The following is a 19371-nucleotide window of genomic DNA, read 5'->3' as shown; positions in this document are numbered from 1 at the left end:
TCCAACTGATGAGGAGGAATCATTTGATGAAGAGGAACCTGCTGACACTGAAAATCATTTCCAATCCAATAATGGAAATGTAGTCTGGTCCTCCATTCCTCCAACTGACCGAAGGCTTATGTTGGGTGCAGAGAGGGAGGGGAGTCCCCGAGGGCCAACGAGGTATGCTACGAGGGGCGTCGTGTGTATAGTGACAAGTGGGACAAGATGGACAAAACTCAACTAGAAGGATATTTGGGTCTTCTTATTCTTGCTAGCGTCTACAAGTCAAGTAAAGAGTGTACATCTAGCCTATGGTATGCTCAATCTGGGAGGGCAATTTTTCGTGCCACCATGCCACTGAAGACATTTTACATCCTCTCAAGGGTCATTCGTTTTGATGATCGTGACACCAGACCAACAAGCCGTGTAAGAGACAAACTTGCTGCCAAACCGAGAGGTGTGGGATAAGTGGTTGTGTCGCCTGCCGCTCATGTACAATCCTGGTACAGATGTAACAGTGGATGAGCGCCTGGTCCCATTTAGAGGTCGCTGTGCTTTCAATTTCAAGTAAATCAGGAAAATACGCCATCAAAATCTGGGTAGCCTGCGATGCCCAGACCAGCTACTCCTGGAACATGCAAATGTACACAGGCAAACCTGTGGATGGCCAGCCGGAGAAAAATCAGGGCCAGCGCGTAGTCCTCGAGGTGGGTCTTCAGGGACACACCATCACCTGCGATAACTTTTTCATCTCCTATGCCCTTGGCCAGGAGCTGCTGAAGAGGAAGATGGCCATGGTGGGAACAGTGAGGAAGAACAGACCAGAGCTTCCCCCTGTACTGCTGGCGACAAGAGAGAGGGAAAAGTTCTCTTCCCAGTTTGTGTTCACTGACACGCATGCTCTGGTCTCCTACTGCCCCAAACAGAGAATGAATGTGCTTCTCATGAGCACTCTGCATCGGGACACTGCAGTTAGCTCCATGGAGGACAAAAAGCCCCAGATCGTCCTTGACTACAACAAGAACAAGGGGGGAGTCGACAACCTCAACAAGGTATTGAACTTTTGTCATGTAATATTTATTGATATTCATACAAAGCTTGTGTAAATAAGCAAATAACAAATTTTGAATGATTTGTTGTTTATTACTTTTGCTGCAGATCACCAGTGTATACAGCTGCAAACGGATGACAGCCCGTTGGCCCCTGGTGGTTTTCTATAATATGATTGATGTGTCTGCATACAACTCCTTCATCCTGTGGACAGAGATCAACCCAAGTTGGAATCAGGGGAAGTGCCACAAGAGGAGGCTGTTCCTCGAGGAGCTTGGGAGAGAACTTGTGACACCACTCATTAATCGATGCCAGGTACTTCCCCGCACACCAACCTCTGCCAGCTTGCTAATGGAAGTCCAGCAGGGTGGAATGACCACTGCAGCAGCTCCCCCTCACCAAGCTGCTCCTCCTCTTCCATCACCCGCAAGAAAGAGGTGCCGATTCTGCGTGGGTGACAAGAAAACGAGCACCACGTGCCACAAGTGCGGTGTATATATTTGCAAAAGACATTGCATCATGACCATACACTGCCATTCCTGCAAATGAAAACACACACACACACACACACACACACAGTTGAAATCACATTTGTTTGTTATTTGTATCAGTCAGTTTTGACCTGGGAATATCCTGGCTAATGTTTGACATATACCAGTGAGTGATTATCCAAAATAACCTTTTTTTTTTTTTACTTGAAAACATAATACAATATAAATTTCATGTACATGTAGTATATTGTCCAAGTGTAAAAAAAAAGTTTAAAATTTGTGGTAATGAGTTAGACTGAAATTGGCTAAATTATGGAACACAGAATTGTGTGATTATTTTATAATTTATGCTTTATAAACAGTCAAACCAGAAAAGGTGCATAGTAGATGGGAAGACAATACCAGGGTTAAGAAAATAATGTCAGTAAGTAATGTATGCAGTTGCGAACGTGTATTTGGTACTTTTTCAAGATTAAGACTGAAGTCCAGTGTTTTTAATTCTAGTTTCACTGGCAAGGATCATGACACAACAGTGTTATTTTCACAGGTTTAGTGCAATGAAGTCATATTGAATGTTGAGGACGGTTAAATAGATGTGAGGAAGGGGGTGAACGTGGGGGAGGAAGTTGTCCTTTTAGGTCAGTCTGGGGTGGATGTACTGGAGGACTGAGGAGGAGGAGATCCATCTCTGGAGTCAGCCAAGCTGATTCAGGTCCCAAGACAACACCTGGAAAAGGAGAGACAGGAGAGGTATGCACAGGATTGGATTAGACAGGAAGGAAGACAGCATGGAGGATGGATGGATGCAAATAGGGACGGGCAGAGGGAGGACAAAGTATTTTAAGTTTCCTAATGCGCCAAACACTTTCAATGTGCCACACGTTGGGGCTATAGACCGGCCAGTTTAGCAGCCGAACTCTTTTTTTGCGGAGCCATGATGTTGGGATACACGCAGAATATGTTTTGGCATCATCTTGGCAAATCCTGTAGATACCATTCAGCATTAGTGGAGGCTTTACAAATGTGCTAGTGACCATGTGCGCTAATGCAGCCTCATATCATCATGGATGCTGACTTTTCAACTGTGCGCTGATAACAAGCCGGACGGTCCTTCTCCTCTTCAGCCCGAAAGATCCGGTGTCCATGATTTCCAAAAGCAATTTCAAATGTTGACTTGTCAGACCACAGGACAATTTCCCACTTCACCTCGGTCTATCCTAACCCTTGTGTGGTGTTCATATTTTTGTTATTCAGCCAGTGTTCGTTGGTCTGGTGGACCTGCTGCTTTTTGGGGTTTTTATTTCAACACAATCAAACTATTTTATGTTAAAATACTCAACAGATGTTTACTTCATCCCAATTACAAACAACATAAACAGCACATATGGTTAATATTTACCCTTTACCGTTGTTAGATCACATTTCTGAATTAAAGTGCTACTCGTTTTTTGTTTTCTTTTTAACAAAATGAACCAAAAAAAAAAAGAAAATCAATTATAATCAGGATATGAGTGGAAAAAAAATTCAACAAATTTACAAATGAATCAAGGTTTTTCGTAAATATTGATCATATCATACCCACCATAGTCAGCTTCCTCTTTAGGAGATCCTGTCCCATCTCGTCAAAGTGGACTCCTTAAAAAAAAAAAAAAAAAATGTCGCATGTGATGTTGTGCCCACTGAGTCCCTGAGTCATGTCCAAGACAAATCTCATTCCTTGATTTTTCTCGGAGACATTGTTGCACAGAAACGTTCTCTGCCAGTTTCTGCATTGCACAGGGATTCAAGGGTCCATCTCCTTCCACCTCGACATGCCTTCCCTCTAAATTAGTGTAATCCAGAATAATTTTCTGGATGTAATCTGGGACAAAAAGATCAAAAGAAGGCTTGATGTCCTGAACATGAGTCACTGCCATCCGTGTTGGCCCGGGTTGCATCCTTATCACACTGGCAGCCATGCAGGGTTGCTCATTTCTTGGACAAGAAGACCATTCAATTTCACCATTTTTTGACATCCATATTTCTTCACTTGCTAGCTGCTGACTTGCTGGTTCTGGTCCTGATGCTGGCTGCTCACAGGCTGGTCCTGAGGCTGGTTGCGACAGGCTGGTCCTGTGGCTCGTCTTTGTTTTGAAACTAGCAGATGCTCAATCTCATCCTCTTCTTCAAAGTCACTGTCAGACTGTGAATTTTCAAAAATGTGATCCTCACATTTTGAAAACTCTTCCTCTACATCATCATCAAAAGCTTCTCTCTCTTCCAAAATCAATTGCAAGGCCAGTTGTGATAGAGCCACAGGAAGGAACCACACTGGCAAAGCTGTGGTATGGTAACCTAAACATAAAAGGAAGAAGCAAGCTGCAGAGGATAGTAAACATTGCCTCAAAAATCATAGGGATAAGACAGAAAACACACAACAACAACACAGAATGATCTGGTGAAGTGCAGAGTGAAGGACTGAGTTTACAAAGTCTTCAGGTGTAGCTGATGAGTGGATTGGCAGCAGGTGTGCAGGTGAGTAGGCGGGAGGAGAAAAGTAGCTTTGAATGTCCCTCGCCATATTTTATCATGTCTTCACCCTAAAAGAGAAAATCTTCCAACAATTTGAATATAGTGATTCATCAGAGTAAAAGATTAAGTCTTTTACTTATTGAATTAACTTTCTTTAAGGAATTGAACTCGTCAGTTTTGTCAACATAAGTACTTGCAGACAGCAGGCTAATCCAATAAAGGCATAAAATAATGATGAAATATTAATCGTGCCTTCAGGCTGATTGCAGCTACTGCCTGGTTAATACAGGTGCCTCCCTATGTGTGTGGCAAGTGGGAGAGCAAACAGTTTTTTGACCACAGTGAAGATGTTGTTTTTGAAAGGCTAAACACCAACGAATGGACTGAGCAACATATTCCATTGGAAAGAAGCACGTTGCGAATTTTGGACATAATTCCACCTGTCTTTATGAAAATTAAATCTTGACTTTTGGACTTTACAACGCTCTGGATTTTTCACACATTTTCACACGAGTCAGACACAATCTTGCACAGCCACCACTGGAATCTAACTCTACAAACAGTATAATGCTAATGTTAGTAGTGTAGACTAATCAAATGTGCAGACATACTAGTCTTAAACAGATTGAATAGACATGCAAATGTTGATTTAGAGCTCAAATATCATGGTTGTGAATTGAGCTTTCAAGCTTCAAACTGTTTTCCTCTCTCAGGACAAACTGGGAAGGCTGGAGGTCCTCCTGGGGAATGAGGTCCTTAATGGCCCCACAAGATGGCCACCACACTCTGACCTTTCGATTGACACCTTTATTGGTCAATTAAGATCTTCCATTTCATCTCTACAGCCAACAATAGCCAGCGGATGTCTGCGGTAAAAGGAAGTGCCTCGATCTGTTTTCTGTAAAGATTGAGCCATTTGCAACTGTTTGCAGATGATTGGTGCTTCGTACAGCCAACAAAATTCCAAAATAGAGGCTATTCTTCAGTGGGTAATTTACAGCCAAATCAGGGAATTCAGTGCAAATAGGAATATTACACAGTGTTTGAAATGATAAATATAATACATGGCCTCAATATAAACATATATAGCATTAATAGTACCCAAACATAAGTACCCAAACATACCCAAAGTATGAATAAAGATGGCCTAAATATTGATTGTGTGAATATAATTAATAAATATTTATCAAGAAAAATATAGTAAATACACTTTTTCTGGAGAATGCCTTGACACACCGTTTGTATAATATTAATTTGCTATTGTTATCAATTTTTATTAAACTTGAACTCGGGTAAGGCTTCATGCTGTGGTCCCATTGTGTTTTCTAGCTTATATAAGGCCCAGAAATAGTGATCTTCAGGCATCTATTTGCAAAAAAATATTCAGGTGGACATAAAAACCTCCTACTTCAGTGTGTTCAGACTTCTATTACTCGACATCAGCAGCACTTACAGCGATTCTGACTGCTGGGAATAAAACTTCAGAGTGCTACATTTCAAAAACATCAAAACTATGCATTTATTCCTAAAGGTTCACGACACCTTTCAGTTTACTTCGGGTATGCCTTGGTTAGGCACTTTAGGCTAATTTTACATGAATGAGAAGGGCTTTTAAAATCCCTCTTACCATGGTGTCCAAATAATTATTTATTTATTTTTATTTTTTTTAATGTTGCTTATAGAGGTACCAATCACGTTTTCAGTGTTTGATTAATACTAGTTTAGCTTTTGATTTGTGGCTTTTTGCTAAAATCATGTATCAACTACTACTACTATTATAGTCTGCTTGGAAATGGAAGAAGATTTGTGGACAGTGAATGCAGGAGATACTAGACATGGCGGCGAGTGTGGAGTTACCATTGGAGGGAAGGCCATGAAATTACAGTGTATTATACATGAGGAAGGACACGACAAGAGCTGTAGGCGATGTGATGAGAGCCTTAGTGAAAGTGATATGCTAAAATGATAAATACGAGGATGTAGTCAAAGACGTGTGTGGGTTGGCTGTGCGACAGGTCTGAAGCTGTTTTCTGAGATCTGAAAGCTAAAGATCCCAGCCTCGTTGAACTGAGCATCCCTGAGCTGTTGGCAGACGTTGCTTTTTGTGGTGGTCTCACTGACCATCTGAACATGCTGAACAAAAAGCGTGCAAAGAAAAGATTGCCTTTTGTCACAAATGCGAGCTCACATGAAATCCTTTGTTAAGAGGCTTCAGCTTTTCGAGCAACAAATCAGTTTCGGCAACACATCCAAACTCTGCAGAGGTCCACGTTTCTGTGAAAATGGAGGAATATGACTGTGCTCATATCATTTCATGGAATTTGAACAGCACTTTTGAGATTTTGCTGCCATGAAGGACATGAACCTGTTCTAAAATCCTTTCTCTGGTGATGTGGAAGGAGTACAGGAGGACGGTCAGTTGGAGCATGTTGAAATGCAATGAAAAGATAATCTCCAAAGTCTCCACCAGCAGCTCCAGTGGTCTTCTACGGGGGTTAGGAAAACCCCAGATTTCCTCAGATAAGGCACCTTGCCCAAAGGATGCTCCATTTCTCTTATGACACTGAAGAGCAAGCTGAGGTCCAAGATATCTGGCAGTCACCTCCATGACGTACTTCAAATCTCCACTACAAGATTTACACCTGACCTGACAGCAATTCTTCAGTCCAAGCCCCAGCACTAATGTTTCCATTGGCAGTGATAGTTACTGCTGAGTGAAATGTAATAGTGATAAAAACATTGCACTGCAGATTCAAGTGTACGACTCAAATTGTTTAAAATTCATTAATGAAGATAATTTAATACTTTTTCTCCTCGTTTGACATGCAACGTTTGGACACTCGCGATCTAAGCCAAACTGTTGTTTAAAATGTCAGCCCTTGGTTGCCATAGTGAAGACAACCAGAATAAGCGAATGATTCAAGGCTGCAGGCCACCAGTGACCAAACCCTGGGGGCAAAGGGGAAATCTGTGATTGATGGTTATGTTGTTGAATCAGAGGAGGTTGTCTGCACAATCCCAATACTGGCACTAGGGAGCCCCTGTGAGGCTGTGTGACATAAACATGAAAAGAAAAATGTTAACACCTGAATCCTGAGAGATGACACACTGCCCACAACCTGTCAGTCAATCTGAGGAGGATGTCGGAAAAACAGCACAGGAGATTCACCCTCTGTATGCATAGGAAGTAGGGACAAAGAGATGAAAAGCAGGGCCCTGTTGGATGTGTTGTGTCAGGGCGCACAGGGCCATCAAATCGTGTACTTGAAGCTGTAGGTCATCATCGACAGATATGTCGTGTCGTCAGGCACCGAAGAAGCTGAGATTTGAGGTCCTCTCCTGTCGTCAGCCGGTGGGTAGAATGTCCTAATTGGCATTCAAGTAGACACTGTATGTAAAACCTGTGGAGTCTGTGTAAAATGTGACTGAAAATTGTGTGCTGTGGAAACGTCTGATGAAGGCTGCGACACCTCTATATGATATATGCAAACACGCTGTCGGGCACACTCAAAACTGGAAGCTGACTTTTTTCCTGTGGGTCACAGGATTCCTGTGGGATCCATGTAGAATTCCCTCAGGATGGGAGTCCATTTCACTACTCATCACTTGACTAGGATGAGAGGAAAAAAGTCTGGAGGAGCAGGCAGGATGGGAATCATAATGAACTTGAACTGGCTTTTTTTTTCATATATAAATGCTGTATGTAGCATTAATGTGAATAAATACTATTTGTAAAACCTAAATATTCTCTTGTTGTTTGTTCATTTTCTAGGTTTTTTTTTATAAAGCTGTATTAAATTTGCCTGGTAAGCTACATTATAAATAATGTTGCTTTTATTTTGAAAGAGTAAATTTGTGCCTGTTTGGCACCTGGTGCTGTGTTTGCTCTATGCACTGTAATTCCAGTCACGTTAACAAGCAGACTGCATGTAACAATGAAGAAATGCTGTACTGTGTTTACTGGGATGGTTAAACATGCAATTTACTAGGTGTGATTTTCACAGACACAGTTTTTGTTATGTTTTAAGTTGACTGCAGTTCAAAAGAGACTAATTAGTTTCAATCACAGATAAATATGTGTACCTGCAGCACCCTGTCACAGCTTGTCATTTTGTCAAGATAAAATTGGTATTTTGTGGTTGTACAATTAAATAACAATAATAATCAAGTAATTTTAATGAATCAGGATGGTTATTTTTCTTAGCTCTTACAGTGTGTTCACTCATGTCAGCATGTTTTTGGAGCTATTTGTGAATCATCAGTTGGAGAGCTGGACCAGGCTAGGGATGCTACACTATTTTATTCACGGTATTTGGAGCAGAATTATAGTCCTCCTGTTGAATTTTCTGATTTTCTCCTGTTTGCCGCTCTGCATTTGTTCTCCTTCTCTCTGTAATTATCCCATCCTTCTTTACTTGCACACATTCAGTTAGAATACTACACCGTTTGAGTTTAGCTTATGGGCCTCCTGCGTCAAAGAAACTAGCGCAAAACCATCTACCAGAGTCAATGAGAACAAACCTACAACTCACATCTGACCAGCGCTAGCCAAGTTTAGCAGCAGCGATAACATTCCTCTTGGCTGATTTATCTTAATACTCATTTACTCATCTGTACTGTCTTATGTATCCTATATTATCCTTTATTTCCCACTTGGTAACCTCTCAAGCTCTCGACATCCTGCCAAGTGGAGATTTCATGAGATCATAAGGATTACTCGCTTTGCATGAGTGGGACTTGGGGGGTATGGAGGAATATTTTGGCCTGAATAAGAAATAGGATCGTAGACCATCTTGCACATTTCTAAACTGTTAAAGCTTTCGTATAGATGTAGCTGGGATGCAAAAGATTTTTCATTCTATATTCAACTCCAAAGCCAGAGGCCCTGCTGTTAAACAGAAAAACATACCAGAGTTATTGCAGATCCAAACTTTCTTTATTGTACCCAGCCAGCTCCTGAGGAGATGTCTAGTTCTAGTCTGGGATGAAAGTAACCCTAAATTATTTTTTCTTTTGGTTCTCTCGCAAATACTGTTGACCATATCCTGATCGTTGGTGGAGACTTGTGATCACAATCATTTTATCAAGCCTGAATTTCACTACTTCTCTTGAATGATACATCCACTGGTGACTGAACTACCGACAAGAAAAGCCTCATCACGCCAGACATGTTCCTCTCAGTTTATCACAGTCTGGTCATTTCAGACCAAGCCCCTCTCTCTTTTGATCTGGCTTTCCCTGACAGCCCTACATCATTCAGACCATGGCGCCTTAACCCCGTCATCTTATCAGGCTTTGATTTTATAAAGTTTATTGATTCACTGATAACATTTTCTTTAATTGAGACCACTAAACACTAACACTAAAAGCCTATTCAAGAGGGTTAATCATTAGTTATTCATCACAGTACAAAAAGAGGCGACTGGTTAGAGTAAAGGAGCTTTCTGAGGCCATCGTCAAGCTCAATAGTCTGTACTTGGCCTCACCCACACCAGAAATTTACTACAGGCGACTTTATCTTGGAATTTAATTTGATGTGGACAGCCCAGGCTAGACAACAGTTCAAACACCAGTTGCACAAGGCAGGCATGTTTTTGGCCCATCATGCCTGGCAATCGTTTGTGACTCATCAAATTCCTCAGATAAAAACATCAGACTGATGACCACCAACCATAAACCTCCTTGTCATGACAGATGGTGGGAAAAATCTACTTAAAGTTGGTTAAAATACGCAACGGGGAAGTAACTAACTTCTACAGCTAACTTCTACAAGATATGGAGAACATTTTTAGTCATGGGCTAGGTTTGGATTTGTCTTGTTGTGTCTTGTTATCTATTTAAATGGTGTAGCTGATAAGTGGATTGGCAGCAGGTGTGCAGGTGAATAGGCAGGAGGAGGAAAGCAGGTCACCATGCCCTGATTAAAACACACCCATACAGGGGGACAGGGGAAACAGACAGGGGAAAGCAGGATAAAACATTTAGGAATGAGGGTGGAATCCATACATTATGATGTGAAGTAGTTCCTAACTGATAACACCTCCAAGCATACCTTACCTAGAGATGTTTGGCTGCTGCTCTATGACCTAGGTATGAGATGAGTTTACATATTCTAAGCCTGCTTTGGAAACTGAGTTGACTGGTGATAACTAGCTTGGTTGCTCAGATGTCTTGTGTCGTCTGTCAGCATGTCTTGCAGCATGAACGACTAAATGTATGTGCTGCATTTTGTAAGGTAAACTCACAGATGAAACTGACTTTGAATGTAATCCTGTCAATTTTACTTCTGAAGTCGACTGCAACATCTTCACCCTTGTAGTTGTTTAATATACTGCCACCCTTTGTGAAAACATTGTAAAGTTGATGGCTGGTAGTTGAGAAGAGGGTATTGAAGTTGTTCACGTTGTTGGTTTTTAATTTTGAAGTTAGCTTGTCTTGCCTTTGTTTACGGAAAATTTGGTAGTTGACAGGTAATTTATTCTTTCTCCATCTCTCTGCTGTACGACAGTGTCTTTCTCATTGCTTAATTCTTTTATTTCTCCTGGGAGGTGTTGGACTTGTGGCTTTTTCAGTCTTAGTGGTGCTAGTGTATCAAGGGTTGACCTTAATTTACTGTTATCTCCAAAAACTACGCAGATGCTGCAGTCGGGTCAGTAAGATGCTGTGGTCAAGTATGAGCTGCAGCTGCTGTGACAACTGCTGCTGTCAGTAAGAGAAAGTCAGCTGGAAATAGAGTTATGAGAAGCACATTGTGAAGGTGAGCCTCGGCCATCTTTTGTGCAGACCACTGAACACCCTCTTTTTGTCTAGGCTTGCCCCTTGGCCTGAGCTTTCCGAGGGTGCTGATAGTGGTGCCCATCAATCGCCTGGCCTCGTGGCTGGTGGTTCTTTGGCAGCTATCAGCTTTTACTCCTCTCAAACCCTCCACTGGCCTGATTAACCCAGGCTTCAGTAGGGTGATCTCCCTTGAGATCCCTCCTCTTCTAGCATACCCAATCTTCTGACATTTTTTTTTGCCTCTGGCATTGCAGACCCTTGATAGTGGATTAGCTCTCTTTTTTTTTACATTAGGTGCATGGGAGGCTCCTGCCCAACATGGGTCAATGGAGCTGATTCCTCCTTCTCTGTTTCTGGATTGGTCAAGTTGTTGGTGACCACCGAACTGATTCTCCACAATTGCAAGAGGTCGCCTCTTCCTGTAGGAGCCCAATGTTGTGAGGGGAGATGTTATTACTTCCCTTCCTGTGACTAGCTCAGCTGGCCCTGACTTTTCTCATTATATCTTAGGGAAAGGCCCCATTGGGCTGTAGGTTTTAAATCTGGACACAGGTTCTTCAACTGAGCTCTTTGGTTTATTCTAATCCATGCTCAAAACCAAGACTCAGTCAAACTTCTAGTTCTCAGCTGTCTTCTGGGAACAGAGTGTAAATGGTTTTGGTGACCCATCATCTTTGGATTCGGATAGGTTGAACCTGGCTTGAATGAATTTCAGGCTATAATATATAAAGTGCCATATTTGAGCCATCCGTTGATATGTGCTTGATCCTACAACATAACATATTCAAGTGGTTAGTGAATAAATGCTTGGACCACTTATTAGCACGTACAGGCCTGCTAACATCACAGTTGTCTTGGTTAAGCCAGTTACAAGGTTAACTCTACGTTTCCTTGGATTTAGATTTTTGACCATCCACGCCTGGATTAAGCACCAGGTGCTCCAGGCTGAATTAGTTAATGCTTCAACATCTAGTAGGCTGTACATGAACAGGCTTCGAGATCTGGAAAGCAGACCTAACACTAAATGGAGCATAGGACTAGTTCCAGGCAGAAAGAAGAATCCAAAAATAATAGTCTGTCTGGCATTCCTCTTTCTACCAAGAAAGCACACATAATTCAACTAAAACCTCCAGAAATTGAACAACAGTAATTTGACTTAATAATAACTATTATTGTAATAATGTTGATGAGCTTCCATATGCATTTGCCCTTGAATTTCGTTGATTGATAATAATAATTGATTAATGTCAGTTATCTCAAGGAGGACCTCTTTTCTGTGTGAGACTATACCATCCTGTCCCTGACTGGCGAATTCTCTCATCCAAATATAGTAAGGCACTTTAAGGTGTTCTGGCAGCCTTGGTTTGCATCTCATTCAGTATCTCAGCAGCGTTGTACAGAGCTTAAATAACAGTTTGCATCATGGCATCGTTCCAGCCATCGCAGAGGTTGTTCTGATATATTTGTTCAGTAATTTAGTACGGCCCTCAAAGGATGTTATAAGAATTGAAATGACCCTAGACAAGAAAAATGTTCCCCCCTCATGTTGTGGTGTAAGTATAGTGTTAACTTTAAGTTGTAGTTTTACCTTTAATCAGTTACCATAAACCATTTCATATCAGTGATTTCCAGTTTACTCCAGTACTACTGCTGTTGATATCTGCTTCAAAATGAAAATTAAAATGTACGATGATATGGTTCCAATCTTCGTTCATAATTTTATATATTCTGAGTCAAACTATTTTGTCACTGCGCTTGGGTAAGGAAAGCATAATAGGTGAAGGCAGTTCCAACGCTACCTTCCTGCAACCCGATATGAGGTTGTGGACGTGTATTACTCATGTTGTGGGGACGTAAATGTGTTTAAACAGTCACATTGTGGGGACACAAGTCCTTATAATGTAAATCATTTAACTTCAGGGTAAAGATTTGTGCTAAGGTCAGGGAAAGGTTAGGTTTAGGTTAAGAATAGGATAAGAGTTTGGTTTAAGCAAGTAGTGGTCATGGTTGTGGTAAGTCTCCAGGAAATGGTAGTAAGTCCATGTAATGTCCTCTGAAGTGTGTGTGTGTGTGTGTGTGTGTGTGTGTGTGTGTGGAGGTTTCTCTGTGTATATGTGTGTGTGTGTGAGTGTGTATGTGGTGTGGTTGAAGAGTGTCTAAACTGTACTCAGATTTCTGGAATCCTGTTACATGCACTTTGCAGCTACAGCATGCACCATGTTCCGTCACCTTCTACATCATGACAGTGTGGCATGGAGCTGAAAATTGAGCTGTATGTAATGCAAATGCCTCCACCCCCCACCTCCACCTGCCACCCCTTCCTTCCATCTTCAGATATGATTCGGAATTTGCATAAGCAACACATGCAGAGGCTGGCAACCAGAACCTTGATGTAGGGAGGATTTAGTTTATGGTTGATTTGACAGTTGGGGTGACATTATTGGATTTTACAGCAAGTAGAAACAGAAATGAAGTACAACTCAAACGTGCTGTGCAGTTTTACAAAATTGTGTCCTAATAATCTTCCCCAGTATGCTCTGCTGTGTATTTCGAGTTGACATGCCTGCACAACCCATATATTTATTCTGCTAATATTTATGTATTTTTACTTGAGTAAAATTTTAAATGCAGGACATGTAATGGAATATTTTTAGAATGTAGTACTGTAGTGTAGTGTAGCAGATTCATTTCCTCTGACACATTTTTGACGATGGTGTGAGACCCAACCCAGAGAAAGTGGGTGGCATAGAAACCTGCACAGCAGACCTTTTCTGGAGACTGACGTCTGCCTCAGCATCTGCACCTGTACCCTCCTTTTATCATGCTACCAGGCCTGGCAGTCACAAGCGTGTCCTGCTGCAGCAGCATGATGAGGACTGGAAATCTGTGGCCCTGCTGCGCCAGGAGACTCAGGGATTCAGAGACCAGGTATGCCCATATAGGGAAAGCATTCCTGGCTAGTGTTAGACATGTAAACACTTTGATAAACAGCTGTTTGGACTTGACAGCTTCAAACTGACCACTGACACATAAGCTCCTGATACCTTTAATGAACAGTAAAGACCTTGACAACATCTTGAAAAGGTCACAGAGGCTGCTGATGAGACTCAAGCTCTTTAACATACAGGCTATTGCTCCTGCGCCAATTTTCTCTTTTTCTATACTCAAAAGCTGCTGAAGTCCCTTTTGTTGTTTGTTGCTGTCATTTACACTCTTAGGATAGGAGACCTGGAACCAGGCTACAATCACCTTTTTCAACAATTGGCAAGATTCATGATCAAGGACAGTTTCTCATACAATAGACACTTGTGGTTCCTGTGCCTGCAGCATTTACGGACACTCCAAGTGTGACCGACTCCACTTTGAAATCTCTCATCTGATCCCTCCAAGTAGAAATGAAGATGTTGTCCATCATCTGAAGTGAGCAGGTACACGAAGACAGGCATGTGCGGGATGAATCACGTTTGCCTCACGCGCGAAAGGTCCCCGGTTTGAAACCTTTGCTCCTTACTCTAAGCCTTAAAGTCAAGCTGTGTTCGGTGGAATTGGACACATCCCAGTCCTCTTAAATTGCATCCATGTCCATCTCACTTGCGTCTTCCTCCCTCCCACCGGGGATGCATGGAAAGACGCAAGGACAGAAGAAACGTGGAAATAACTTTCGGCAGAATTGAGATATCCTTCCCTATGCAGTGTCTGCTTCTCATTTTGTGGCATGCCTCAATCTGCTGCATTAGCCGTTTTATTCTCACTGATACAAACTCCCCCCACCCCCTGCCCACAATACGCCATTTAGACACATTATTAGGAAAACGTCACAGGCACTAGCAAATAAGTATGTAGCACTTTTATTAATGCACATGAAAATTAATTGCTTTATGTTTGGCTGGATGCCTCTTCCCGGTAAACAGGTTTAGAGAGGAGAGCAGAAGTACTTACGGTTCAAGCCAGGATGGAGGAGCAAGGAAATGACAATTAAGAGAATTGAGATGCACCCCTGGATGAATGAGAATCTTCACAGACAGCCTGGCTGTATGCTTTATCCTCAGTAGATAACCAGAGGCTGGTTAAAAAGGAGACTCTCCCCATCAGGGAATCGAACCCCAGTCTTCTGCACGATAGGCAGAGATATGCCTGTGAATATTCTCATTCATCCAGGTCATTGTAAGCTTTAGGGCATTCGTTCGCAACTGGACCTCGTCAGTTTGTCTTAGAAGACGTTTCGCCTCTCATCCGAGCAGGCTTCATCAGTTCGTATGCAACCAGACTAGATAGGACAGCTCTAGTCCAATGCAATGATGTTAGGTTCAAGTATTTATCCCCTGAGTGAGACCAACCCACAAAAACAAGAATGGTATCACTCTATTGTGAGGCAAACGATCCCCCCATTAAGGCGGGGTGGGGTGCAACTGTCAACGACAGTCGTTAGCCTCGTTAGTGTCCCATTGTTGTCATTGGGAGGCTCCTTGAGCCATGTGTGAATGGCTTTGTTGTTTGTTTTCAGTGTTTTGGGGAAACCACTGTTTCACTGTTTTGGGGAAACCAAACAGCCACTGAGCAGACGCATGGCACAACACAGAAGGGCTAACTCTTCAGGGCTGGACTCAGCTGTTTACCTGCATCTCAAGGAGAAAGCACACTCCTTTGAGGATAAAAATGTGCATATTCTGGACAGAGAAGACAGATGGTTTGAAAGAGGGGTAAGAGAAGCTATCTATGTCAAGGTTGAAAAAACATCTCTGAACAGAGGGGGAGGTCTTAGACACCACCTATCTCCCACATACAATGCTGTCCTTTCATCTCTCCCTAAGAGATTCAAAGATTTAGCCTCTGAAAACAAACAACAAAGCCATTCACACATGGCTCAAGGAGCCTCCCAATGACAACAATGGGACACTAACGAGGCTAACGACTGTCGTTGACACCAAAGGGTTACACCCCACCCCGCCTTAATGAGGGGATCGTTTGCCTCACAATAGAGTGATACCATTCTTGTTTTTGTGGGTTGGTCTCACTCAGGGGATAAATACTTGAACCTAACATCATTGCATTGGACTAGAGCTGTCCTATCTAGTCTGGTTGCGTACGAACTGATGAAGCCTGCTCGGATGAGAGGCGAAACGTCTTCTAAGACAAACTGACGAGGTCCAGTTGCGAACGATTGAATGCCCTAAAGCTAGGCAGAGATACTGTCCACTATACTAACGAGTACTGCTTAAACACCTTTTTTATTGAAAAAAAAAGTAAGAAAAAAGCCTCTTGGTGTTGTGCCAGCATTTACAGGTAATATAGAGAGACCTACAGCGCAAAACTCTTACGATGAAGGACAGAAAAGCATTCTTGCTGATGTTCAGCTGCCACTTGAGGTCCTGGGCTGCGATTGTGGTGCCCAGGAAGCAGAAGGACTCCAAAGTGCCGACTGGGGAGTCACACAGGGTGATGGGGGTGGGTAGGGCTGTGCTCTCTCTGAAATCATGTCTGTGAAATTTCCAGGTCCAGGTCACAGTTATCCATGGAGGGCTAAATCAAGGGCAACTGGACTTGCTAGTAGAAACCTGAAAATGTTTCCCCTCTCATCCAAGACGCTTCATCACTTCAAACTGACCTTTGGGGAGTCCAAGGTATTTCAACTCTGTGGGGCTGTTCGATTGTGCTCGGGGCTGTGTAACAGCTGTTCTTTGAGTCACCTTTGTTTGAAACCATGCTGTCCTTTGATCTGACAGCGTTGTTTACATGCATCCCAACAATGGATGTGGAGGAAAGTGTAAGGAAATGACTGCTACGAGACAGCACCCTTAACAAGAACCAACCACAGCTCGGACCAGATTTGCCAACTGTTAGACCTGTGTCTGAACACCACCAGCAACACTGCCCATGCGGAAAAAAAGAAGAACAAAAGCAACAACATCTTCATTTTGTCCCTGGCAACACACTAAGGCAGAAACTTTCAACCCTTCAAAGGACATTGACAACTGCTCACTAGTTAGCCTCTGTTGACAACTCCAGCAACTGTTGTTCACACCTTGCCCCAGGTGAACACCAGTGCCCCAGTGGAGCAGTTTCTACAACCAAGTGCAGTTGCCCTTGATTCAGCCTCCCTTGGACCCGCCTGAAATGTGCAACTATCTCTACTGTCTTTACAGCAAGGAGCTTTGAGATGTTCTGTCCGCACCAGGTCAGCAGATGGTCCATCTATGGTCCGAACTGGGATGACCCACAGTTTTTCCTCGAATATCATTGCCAATCTTCCCAATCCCAGTAAGTACTACTTGATTTTAGGTGGGGATTTTAACTTGGTGTTACAACGTAGCATGGACAGATCCAACCCTAAACTTCAAAACAACGTATCTAAATCTGCAACGGTAGTTCTGTCGTTCATCGATACCTATAAATTATCAGACCCCTGGAGAAATCTCAATCCCACCACCGAACAGTATTCTCTCTTCTCCCTCGTCCATCGTTCCTTCTCTAGAATAGATTTTTTCTTGACCGAAAATAGAATTCTTCCTTTGTTACTAATTGTCAGTACCATAGTATTGTAATTTCTGACCACTCCCCTGTCCAACTACATATGGGTTTTCCAGACAGTACTGCACCCCAACAATATGGCATGTCACAAATAAATTTGTGAAATGCCATCATGTTTCGATAAATGCTGTCTTTTCTACTAAAATGCGGTTGGGTTTTGTCAAATGCTCTCGTGTTTTGTCAAATGCTGCACTGTTTCATGATATGCCTTCGTAAAATGTTGTTGTGTTTCGTGAAATACATTTGTGAAATGCTGTCATGTTTCATGAAATGAATTTGTGAAATAACGTCGTGTTTTGTCAAATGCTGGACTGTTTCATCAAATGCTGCACTTTTTTTCGTGGAATAAATTCACGAAATGCCATTGTGTTTTGTGAAGTAAATTTGTGAAATGCCATCGAGTTTCGTCAAATGAAATTGTAAAATGCCGTCCTGTTTCTTGAAATGCCTTCGTGAAATGCCAACGTCTTTTGTGAACGAAATTTGTGAAATGGCACTGTGAAATTCAGCTGTTGTTCGTCAAATGCCGTTCTGTTTCATCGAAAGCCTTCTTAAAATGCTGTCGTGTTTCGTGAAATAAATTTATGAAATAACGTTGTGTTTTGTCAAATGCTGCACTGTTTCATCAAATGGTTAGTAATGTGTGTTATCTCATCACAGGACATTTCGAAGGACTAAGGTTGTTTATTTTTTTAACTGACTGGACTTTGGACTACAGATGTTAACCAGAGACTTTTGTTTCATTTCAATTGCCTAAAAGTTAATTTTTTCATTACATGAAGTTGTGTCTCACTCGCTCTTAGAGTCAAACCTGGAGGTGATTCATTGGTTTGTACAAATACTGCAAGGTGAAATAGCTCTTTGTAGAGTGACCCGGTGCTGCAAGTGCACATCTTGAGACACAAATGTTGGCAGAAAGATTATGAAGGGACTGATGTATTATCTGTGTTCAGGCATTAAACTCTGCTGAGTGCTCTGAGTTCTCTGAGTGTCCTTCTAAATGTTATTACAAATTGTGCATGAACATCATTTTTAGCAGACAGGGCTACACATATTGAGTGTCACTCTTCCAACAAATCCTTGAAAGTAGATATCTTTGGAAGCATATAATGCAACAAACAGGCATATTCGCTTTTTGCCAGAGAATTAGATGAGAAAATCAATACCAATCCTACGTCTAGACAAGTCGCCCACTTAAGCACAAAGAAGAAGCTCACTAATTAAGACGTAATAGCTCATGTTTTATCTGTACAGGCAAGTCATTATGTATTAAGCTATAAGGTGTTGTATTTTTTATTTTTGTAGAGAGCCATGCTAGCTGTTTCTCCCTTCTTCCAGTCTTTATGCTAAGTTAGGCTCATTGCCTCCTTTCTCTAGCTCCATACTTAATTAACAGACATGAGATCGATACTGATCCTGTCATCTAACTCTTGGTAAAAATAAATTAATAGACAAATTTTTCTAAATGTTGAAAAAATCCTTGTAAAATGTCCCATAATTAGGTTTTTCTGTTTGTGCAGGATGACGTAAAAAATCCATGATCCAAATGACCTTTTCTTGATCTGTTCCCTGTATGGATATGGTTTGGTCAGGTTTAGGCAAAAATACTTACTACACATTCAAAGTCAATCAACCCTGCTGGTTTGGTCCTTTCTAACTATTCATCAGTACTTCCACAAGGACTGAGTTACCATGACTACTACACTACATCCCTGCCTAACAGCGAGCTCATCAGCTTGTTTGAGGATTTATGCATTTTGTCATAGCGCACAGGAGAACTGGGGAGGAGAATGAAAGCCTACTCTGGAGTCTCTAACAACAAGGGAATATTTATATCCATACAGTACATTTTACAAGGTCTCACTCCTCCCAGAGAAACATCAGTATCTGTCAGAGAACCAGAGGACAGAAGAAAGCATGGCCCCTACTCCCTGCCTTGAGGAACAAAGATGAGCATTTCTAAATTCAAAACATCCGTCTAAAAAAATGCAAAATATGTGAAAATGTCATTGGTGATACAGATTACATATTC

The 19371-nt window shown here is 42.0% G+C and overlaps 1 pseudogene; it reads left to right on the top strand.

Annotated features, from left to right (window-relative positions):
* The first annotated feature begins 207 nt into the window (after positions 1-207).
* LOC121618585 overlaps positions 208-19371 on the top strand; it is a 55978-nt pseudogene continuing 36814 nt past the window's right edge.

Source organism: Chelmon rostratus, chromosome 15 (genome assembly GCF_017976325.1).
Source record: "Chelmon rostratus isolate fCheRos1 chromosome 15, fCheRos1.pri, whole genome shotgun sequence".
Lineage (NCBI taxonomy): Eukaryota > Metazoa > Chordata > Actinopteri > Chaetodontiformes > Chaetodontidae > Chelmon > Chelmon rostratus.
This window is presented reverse-complemented; position numbering and strand designations above follow the sequence as displayed.